The sequence below is a fragment of the Cupressus sempervirens genome, chromosome 8 (assembly GCF_028749045.1).
Source record: "Cupressus sempervirens isolate cs-2001-9-10 chromosome 8, ASM2874904v1, whole genome shotgun sequence".
NCBI lineage: Eukaryota > Viridiplantae > Streptophyta > Pinopsida > Cupressales > Cupressaceae > Cupressus > Cupressus sempervirens.
The window spans coordinates 392,038,005-392,048,679 of NC_143125.1; the positions used below are offsets into that span (position 1 = coordinate 392,038,005).

The window sequence follows — 10,675 nt, forward strand, 5'->3', positions numbered from 1 at the left end:
TAGTTTTTGTCCAATGCTAATGATTAAAAATAGTGGGTTCCATTTGATAATCAAGATGAGAATAATACATAGTTGGGGGAGTTATTCCAACTACTCATGGTTGTCTAGTAGCATGCATGGTATGCTTAGACATATAATGTGATACTCCAAATGCTTCATCACTTCTTCAAGTTCTATATTTCAAATATTGGTATGGATATCTTTCCTCATTGCACATAATTTAAGTTGTCAATGGAGAAGATGCAAATTTGTCTAAAGCATATGTATTGATCGTAGTATGATATTAAGTACTTAGTGCCATATTAGGGACTTTGGCCTCTTATTCTTGGGCTTAAATGCCCAAAGACATAATAATATAGCACAAGAACTTAACAACAAAATATGAGCCATCCTATCAAATCACAAGCGCATTTCTAGAATGAGAATTTAACAACAAAATATGAGCAATCCTATCATATCACAAGTGCATTTCTAGGCAAAAATTAATGCATTCATTATGTTAATTTAGATTCTCACTCATCTACACCTCTACAACCATTATGTGTTAGGCAGGAACTATGATGCATTGCGTCTCTTGTTAATATTTAATCAAAAATTGAAATCCATTGTCATTGATTCAGTCTTTTGTTCAGCTAGATTTGTTAACAATTTTACCAATGGTGATGGAAATTAGTCTAGTCTCTCTACATTGGTTTGAGTAAGTTTCTTCTTGTCACCAAATGGGATATATTTCATAATCTTTTGCTTCAACATTTTGTCTGAAAAATTCATCGGCATGTTGATATTGGCTTGGTTGGGATCATCAATGTCACCCAAGTTTTCTTGTGAGAATCCACTAGCCTAAAGTCAGAAATAATTTTGCAGTTTTTGGCCAAATGCCATGCTAATAACATGATCAACCATATCAAAAACTTCATCCTTGACAATCTTCATGACAAGCTAAGCCCACTGGAATGCCCTCCATCCTTTCACCCTATGGTAGTCATACTTCTAATCAAATTGCCTTGTCCCCACTGACAACAACAATAAATCCTCCACCCCTCTCACAAATGGGAACTCTTGCTTATATTGTTCAGCACATACGTAATATAGCAACAGTAGGATTGTGCATAACAAGCCCCCCATCTAATGCAGTACAAGAGATGTGGCCATCGATAGACTACATCTTAACATGTTTAAAAATCCCTGGTGTTGTAGATGTTGCCCTACAAATTTCCCATAGATTGAAATTGAAATTGTTTGTCTCTAGTGCATCTGCCCAAGAGAACAAAAATGGTGCAGAACTTGATAAATCATAGTAGGGGATCAGATGATAGGGTTTGATCAGGAGATATCAATCCAGATGATTCAATCATTTTGAAGAGTATTAATGGCTTCTGTGTAGGTGAATTCCAATTTCTATTTTGTTTAACCAAACAGAGAATTTAAATTCCTATTCCATAATAACAATTCTCAATTGTCAATTCCTATCCCTGCTACCAAACGGGCCCTAAGTGACAAGGGAGAATTTGTCAGATGACATCTTTATTTTTTCATTATGTTATTTTTTTAGATTGCAAATTTATTTTTTCTATTTTAAGTGAAAGTCTAATAATTCTAATATGATTTCATTAAGGGCCTGTTTGTTTGTTGGAATTAACTTGGAATAGGGAAACGGGAATAGGAAAATTGGAATAAATCTATTCCAATTTTGGTCCAATGCAAGAATAAATCTAATTCCTAAAAATACTTGGAATTCGATTTATTCTCATTTTGGGCCATAATTGGAATAGATTTATTCCAATTTTCCTATTCCCGTTTCCTTATTCTAGGTTAATTCCAACAAACAAACGGGCCTTAAAGGTCGAGTTTTGTTGAGTGTATGGCTTCAAACATAAGGAATAAGGCTGAGATACTCCTCTAGCTGAATTTTGGTGATATACATACCCCTTAGTCCCCAACTCTTAACCGATGAGATCCTTTGAACCTCCAACAATAAATAAATGTGATTTGGGAATTTAAATATTGTAATAAAAGTATATGATTTTTATTTATTTAAAGATAGACAAATATATCTTCTTTTATTTTACAAGCTACAAAAAGAAGGGTGTTGTCTTATTAGTACAACACCTTAGACGTTGTTCAGTCAACAAATCAATGATAGAAAGGTTTTGATAGGAGGAGTTTCATTTGAGATTTATGAAGAGGTGACATTAATGAATAGGATTTCAAATATGGATGGCGTCCAACAAATTTTTAGAGGGAATGAAATTCAAATGCTAAGTATCATGGTGGTTATGAATGTAAGAAACTTCCAGAGCCCTGGGACCAAGTATGCCTCATGGTGATGAAATTCCTCACCCTTGAAGGTAGACTTGGGGTTTATTATTTTTGTCGTATGTGTACACTAGAATTGTGCACTTCTCTAAACCATTATATCCAAGGTATTCCATAAATTGGAAAGCTTGAATGGTGGCTTAGAGCTCCCTAGTCATGGAGTGCAGAGGTGTTTGCATAAGCATAAAAATAGCTCTCAACTGAGCCTAAGAGATGCAACTCTTTCTAGTAAACCATGAAATGGGAGATTCTTTAGACAAGAGCAAGAGTGATAGTGTCAAAGAACTCTTGAGTATACAATGCAAAGATGGAACTATGCTAAAATGAGATGCATAATGCAAAGAAAGCTAAGCAAATGAGAGTATTACAACCATGCTAATTAAGCTAAGTGATCTATGCTATTTCAAAAGGAAACTAAGCTATTGCAAATCAACTATACTAGCATGAATGTGCAAAGAATGAGACAAGAGGATAGAAGTTCTCTGCAAAATGCTCCAAGAAAACTTGTAAGTAAACCTGCAACATAACAATAGCTCAAAATTGGGATCCTTAGAGAAGGAGAGAGCTCTCTCTTTTAAGGATGTACAGATGTTTGAGATCAAGATCAAGAAATAAGTGATCAAGGGTGAGGGTTGACTTTTGACATGATCCATGTGTGAGATCATTTCCACCAATGAGAAAGAGTTGACATTTCATGTCCAACAAAGTCTTTTCTTTTAATTTTTAAATGGGAAATAGACTTTATGTGTGCGCATTAGAATGGGTTGGAAGAATGGGGTCTTTTATTTAATTAAAAGGGGACATCTTCTTTTAATCAAATATGGACATAAGTTATTATTGTTGGTGTAAATTAGTATTCATTATTTACACTTACTTAAGTTTACTTAGGTTAATGCATTATATTAATTTTTATTTGTGAAGCACTTAGGAGTTTGTGCACTCTTGTGAGTAGTCATGATGACATCACGAAGGTCCGCACCTCTTTTAAGCACATGTTGTCTACAACACAGGAATCTTCTACACACATATGACACTTTGTCATTCTTATCCATTCATCTAGAATGTTGGATAAGGCGCTTAGTTGTCTTATCTTTTGGTTGTTTCTAGAGACATTCTAGGTGCTTCCTGAGAGGCCTTTATATAGAGGCACTTCTAGTGTACTCTTATCATGGCATATTGAATATATCGTCATTCTGATCATACTCTCTCTTTCTGGTCTACTGTGTGCTTGTGTTTGAGTTCTTAGGTCCTGGGTGAATTTTTCCCTTAGGCAAGGTGCTGAAGCAAGCATGGTCTCGAACGGCTATGTGATGAGAAAATCTCCAAGTTGCTCTGATACCATGTAAGAATTTGCCTAAGGGCAAAATTCACCCAGGAACTAAGAACTCAAACACAAGCACATAGTAGACTAGAAAGAGAGAGTATGATCAGAATGACAATATATTCAATACGCCATGATAAGAGTACACTAGGAGTGCCTGTATATAAAGGCCTCTTAGGAAGCACCTAGAATGTCTCTAGAAACAACCAAAAGATAAGACAACTAAGCACCTTATCCAACATTCTAGATGAATGGATAAGAATGACAAAGTTTCATATGTGTGTAGAAGATTTTTGTGTTGTAGACAACATGTGCTTAAAAGAGGTGTGGACCCTTGTGATGTCATCATGACAACTCACAAGAGTGCACAAACTCCTAAGTGTCTCACAAATAAAAATTAATATAATGCATTAACCTAAGTAAACTTTAAGTAAGTGTAAATAGTGAATACTAATTTACACCGACAATTATAGTAAAACCATAGGTTTAAATCAAATAAATTAATTTTTAGCCATTTAGCCTAGGCAAATGATTAAATAATTTAGCCATAATGTTGAGAACAAGGAGCTACTAGTATTAGTGACCATTTTTAGGTGATTACAACATGCCCCTAATCTATTTCAAAATCATAGTATTATCTTGTTTCTTTTTTTCTCCATCACTCTCTTGAGAATTTGGTAGGAACAAGTAGATTCAGGTAAAAGTCGAGGTAAGAAAATCATTCCCCTTCACCAAGCCTGATCTTTCAACTCTATCATTTCCACTTGACTTTCTATCCACCTAGGCTAATTATCATCCATAAAGCCTCGAATTCTAGTAATCCCCTCATAGATAGCCATTAGACACACTTGGCTCAAGCAAAAAGTAATGTCTTAAAATCATGAGTCAAAATCTCATCAAGGTTCCCTTAACACCCATATCCACATTGTTGTGGTGGAGCCTCTTGACCCCAACAAAAAATCCCAACCCTTAAAAAAGAAGAAAGGGAAAGCCTCAACTAAAGAGATAGAAGTTGATATTGAAGCTACTGAGTAAACTAGTACTCCTAGAAGGTCTAATAGACTAGCTACTTGCCCTACAAGAAAAGGGAAAAGTACAATTATGGACATGGAGTGTAAGGAGGAAGATGGCAACAAGAGTGAGGAAAAAGAATATTAAGGGAACGGGGTGAAAAGTAAAAATGAAAAGGAGACAAAGATAAAAGATAGTTCAATGATTGCGAACAATTCTTTTAATGTTTTGAAAGGTGTCAAAACCGGGCCTATTGTCCTCATGAATGAAATGATGCCAAAAGAAGCTAATTCCACCAAACCCATCGTTGTTAGTGCCTATGGAGATATTCAATTAGGGACTTGTTCATTATAATGATTGAACTTGAAAAGACCAAGGCCAGAGTATCCAAGTTGGAAAGGAAAATTCGGATAGTTTAGGTTCTCCATGTGTGTGATAAATAACTTAGCTACTTCTTTATGTCTCCTACAAAAGAGCGTTTTGAGACATGAATACAATGAGGAAGGAAATTATAAAGAACTTTTCAAGATTTTACTAGAGGATTGGTTGCCTGCACTACATCAAGTGAGACACAATTTTTAAAGGAGCTAAATAGGGACAAAATCCCTTCTTTTGTTTATTTCGTTTGTTGTTAATTGCCACCCTAGGCATAGTATGAAGATTATTACGTTTTTTTTTTAAATTTATAAATTTGATAATATTAGTAATATTGTTATGTTTACTACAAGGAGTGGTCCTAGGTAGCTATATCATCATAGGTAGCTATATCATCATACTTATCTTAGATTAGAAGGTATATTGCATAGGAATTCAAGAGACTTGTCATTATGTTTTGATGGTTTTAATGTTAGTTGTTAGTGATTAATGTGTTAATAGACATGTGTTATCTAGGTAGAGGTTACAAGCTTAACCTATGAATTGTAATATTGTAATAAAATTATTTGACATTTATTTAAAGAAAGACAAAATTATGTTATTTGGATAGAGGTTAAAAGTTTAATATGTTTTAAAGTAATTTTATTATGAGTAAATGATTTTAAATTGATTTTAAATTCAATTCTAGTGTATAAATTCAAATAAGTTTCATAGTTGTCAATGCTTACATTTGTAGCATTGTCGTTGAAATATTTTTATGGTCGGTAAAAGGCCCATAGGCCAAGATATATTTAATATTAAAATTACAAAATCTATCTAAATAGGGCACCATAGATAAGAGATGGGACAGGTATCTTTAATATTTCCCTTACAATCTTTATATGATTAATTTGATAAAGAGAAAATAGACATCTTAGTATCTCGAAATTGAGTATCCTAACCAAATCCTCAACTTTAAGCTCGTTAACTCATTTAATCCTTCACTACAATTATGTAACTCAAACCATGTTAGATTATGATGAGGAGGTCACCTTCCACCTTGAGTTCTACTCTCTTCTAGAACTCCTTAGACTCACTCTTGAGCCCCTAGGGTTACCATCTGACCCTAGTATTAGAGGAGCTAATCTCTTCCCCTTCGTAAGGCTTCCTACCCACCGAAAATACTATCAGACCACTATTTCTTCTCATGACTAATAAATATCAATCATGCTCTCTCTCCTCTCTTCTCCTCTCTCTACAAGCTTCCTAATTGAGACATGTCTTGCTCGCCTAGGCCTTGCTTGAACTCAGAGCTAGCTCCAACACACTCACAAACAAAAAAGAAAAGAACATATGTATAGAGGATTCTTCTTTATTCCAGAAGTCCTTTTGACTGAACACAGAGACCAAGAAGAATCCATTTATTTGTCTTCTCCTATACAACACAATTATAATCTACCAAGCTCTACCAATAGAAGATAAATTATAGACTAGAACTGACTAACACACTTGAACTATCTTTTATTGAACTTAGAAAATCACATTACATTCAAGAAAACTCCATCTATTGGAAAATAATTGTTTGCTAGCTTCTACAATACTAATTCTCCAACTCTCTAACTTCTCCCACCCCCTTGTGCCATCCGAGAACCTTCAACTTTTTAGCTCCATGCCAGCTTGTTCAGCAAATCATCAAGATTCAACATTTAACCACCTTTCTTGTCTCTGCAACTTCTTACTTCATTTGTAACTATTTCTTGGCTAATGTGTCCATCTTCTCTCTCCACATATTCTCTTTCCTCTTTTGACTTTTTTGGCTACGATGTTGTGAACAAGTCTTTCTCACCTCTTCACACTTATTTCTTTCTTAACTGTGTTCCAAGTTATGACATTGCATTGGTTATCTTCTTAATAATTTTTCCCCTTCGTCACTTATCCTCTAACTATCTGCTTCATCATTGTGATGATGTGAACATTGATCGTGGATTCGCACCTCTTTTTCCTAACAGCCTACTCTACCTTGTGACCGTGCAAAGATGTCTTAGTACAATTTTGTTTCCCATTCTCTTAACTACTTGTTTTCCATTGCGACCATGCAAATATAGATTTGCACAACTTCACAGTTGTTCTCCTTAACTATCTCTTAACTCTTGTAACCTTGTGAAAAGGTATTGATCGCATCTTCGCAACTAACTTTACTAATTGCCTTCTAACCCTTGCGATGTTGTGATGCCCTAATCACATCTTTGCCATAGTTTACTTCACTTGACTCTCAGGGGTTGTGAGGATGTGAACTATCTTATTTTCTTTGATCATTGCTTCGCTCCTACTTGGCTAACTTAACATTTTATGTTCACAACGATGCAAAATGATCTTTGTTGCCTTTAATCGCACCTTCGCTAGCTTACTCCAAGGTTAGTCATTGACAGTCGTGACCATGCGCCAACCTTCATTTTGACTACTTTGCCACTTTGCACAATTAAAGAACTTAACTACTTGTCTGGATGCGAACTTGCAAATATCTTATGAATGAGCCTAAGGTCCTCGATGCACTTATTCAATGAGTTTATTCAATGTGATCCACTCATTGATCATGAGCATGAAAATCAAATAGGACTTGGAGTAAAAACCTAGGGTGCTCCTGCGCCATACCCCCCCTCTGCGAACAAGAGACTAAGTTGGATTAGTCGGCAGTAATTCTAGACTAATGCCTCATTTATTGAAGTCTTCTTCATCAATCCATGTAGTCTTTACAATAGGCAATCCCTTCCATTGAATGAGATACTCCGTGTATACTCGAGGCTTTGTCATTTTCTTCACCCTAAAATCCAACATCTTTTCTGCTTGCAGCTTCTGTTGTGTTGGTATCTTGATTTCCTAGATGTCTCTTTCCATTTTTTCTTTCCAAGTATCTTATGGAATCTCAGGTCCTTTGTAGGCAATTAGGTCTTTCACATTGAAGATTGGTGATAACCCTAATTCCTTAGGTAGATCAAATTTATATACATTATGTCCATACTTCTCTAGAATTATGCAAGGACCAATTCTTCTCATCTACAGCTTGCTAGACATTCCTTATTGTAATTTGGATTTTTTTAGGTGCATTAATAACAAGTCTCCAACTTGAAATTTCACATCTCTTCTTTCATCATCCACTTTTTCTTTCAATTTCCGATTTGCCTATATCAGAGTCTTTTTGACCTGATCATATATTTCTTTCATGGAATGAGCAAAATCTTCAACATGTTCACTAATTGATCCATGTTTGTTTACCTCTTTGAGTTCACAAACTCCTCTGGGGTGTCTTCCATAAGCAATATGTAATGGACTCTTGTCAATAGTCTTGTTGATACTATCGTTATAAGAAAACTCAGCTTGTGATATAACTTGATCCCAAGTCTATCCATATTCTTTTTTTAAGCATCTGAGAAGATTCCAAGCACTCTATTTATCACTTCATTTTGACCATTAGTTTGAGGATGATATGTAGAGCTATGGAACAAATTTGTTCCCAATCTCCTCCATAATGTTTTCTAGAAATGACCCATGAATTTGACATCTCTATTAGACACTATACTAATTGGTAATCCATGAATTTTGACTACTTCTTTGCAAAACAAATGTGTGATGTAGCTTGCATCATGAGTGGTTTTACATACTATGAAATGACTCATTTTGTTTAACCTATCGACTACTACAAAAATACTATCAGAACCAATTTTAGTTCTTGGTAACCCCACAATGAAATCCATACTTAGTCATTCCCAAGGTTTATCAGGTATGGGTAATGGTTGATACAAACCAACATTTGATGAGCTTCCTTTTGCTTTATGACAAATGTTAAATTGTTCAACATCTCTCTACATCCAAGGCCAATAATAATATCTACTCACAAGCTCTAGGGTTTTGCTCAATCTAAAGTGTCTACTCAAACATCCATTATGTTTCTCTTGGATAAGGTTCTCTCTCATTGAACCATTGGGAACACAAAGATGATTTTCCTTGAACAATAAACCATTCTATGATGTATAATTAGCAAACTCACTATGAAAATTATTTTCAAAAGATGAGCATACCTTGTAAGCTTCTAAGAAATATTCATCTACTTCATAGAGATCTTTGAATTCCTCTACTCTAATGCTTTTCATTTAAATTTCTTGCAATGTCAACAATCTTCTGCTTAAAGCATCTGCTGCTTTTTTACTGATACCCTTCTTATGCTTAATGGTAAAAGTGTAGGACTGCGAAAATTCCATCCATTTTATGTGCCTCAAACTTAGTTTCTCCAGTGAATTAATAAAGCTTAAGGCTTGATTGTCTGTGAAGACCACAAATTCCTTGGGCAACAAATAATGTCTCCATTTTCTAAGCACTTGCACTAATACATATAATTCAAGATCATAGGAAGGATACCTTGATTTGGCTTCATTCAATCTTTCATTGAAAAATGCAATAGGTCTACCTTCTTGACTTAAGACTACTCTAGCAACAATGTTTCTTGCATCACACTCCATTATAAATAGTTTCTCAAAGCTAGGTAGTACCAAGATTGGTTTAGTAGCTACCTCTTTCTCCAATCTTTCAAATCCTTCATCTGCCTTTTTTGTCCACATAAACTTTGTCTTCATTCCTCCTTTGATAGTGTCCACAATAGGAGCACATATCTCACTAAAGTTTCTAATGAACTTCCTATAAAACTATGCCAAACCATGAAAAAATCTAATAGTTGTACCTGTCTTTGGTGTAGGCCAAGTTAAAATTGTTTTGACCTTGTCTTCATTCATCTTCAACTTACCCTATGATACAACAAATCCAAGGTAGAGTAGTTCTTCTTTCATGAACTCACATTTCTCAAGGTTAATGGTCATCTTTTCTTCTTTGCAACATTCTCAAAAAAAATTCCAAATGTTTCAGGTGCTCTTCCTTACTCTTGTTGTAAACCAAAATGTCATCTAGGTAAACTACCTCAAAGTTTCCCATATAATGTTCAATACTTCATACACTAGTCTCATAAATGTGCTTGGTGCATTTGAGAGACCAAATGGCATGACTAACCATTCAGTGGTTTTAAAGCTTGTCTTCCACTCATTACCTTCCTTCATTCTAATTTGGTAGTACCCACTTTTAATATCAATCTTGGAAAAATATTATGCACTACCTAGACAATCCATCAAATCTTCTATTCTAGGAATAGGAAACCCATATCTTATGGTTATCTTATTTATTGCTCTAGAATCAATAAAGAGTCTCCACTTACCTCCTTTCTTCAGTGCTAGCACAACTGGTACTGCACATGGACTGATGCTCTCTTTGATCAATCCCTGATCTAGCAGTTCTTGAATCTGCTCGGCAACCTCCTTGTTTTTATCTAAAGTCATCTTGTAAGTAGCTTTGTTTGGCAATGAATCTCCTGGCACAAAGTCTATCTGATGATTTACTACTTTGTGTGGGGATAGCGTGGATGGTTTACCATCATTAATGATATGCCTAAACTAATCTAATACAGCTTGTACCTCCACTAGAAAGACACTAGGTTTCTTTACCTCTTCTTCTTTGGGCTTCAACAGGACAACAAACCCCCAACTTCTTCTTCTTTCAAGTCTTTTACAAATTCTTTCCCACTCATCAAAAGTGTTTTGGCAGTAGCCTTCTCTATCTTTTCTTCTTCCACTA

The 10,675-nt window shown here is 35.0% G+C and overlaps 1 pseudogene; it reads right to left on the reverse strand.

Moving 5' to 3' along the window:
* Positions 1 to 669: 669 nt before the first annotated feature.
* Positions 670 to 10,380, reverse strand: LOC149542937 (patatin-like protein 6 pseudogene; annotated as a pseudogene).
* Positions 10,381 to 10,675: the final 295 nt, after the last annotated feature.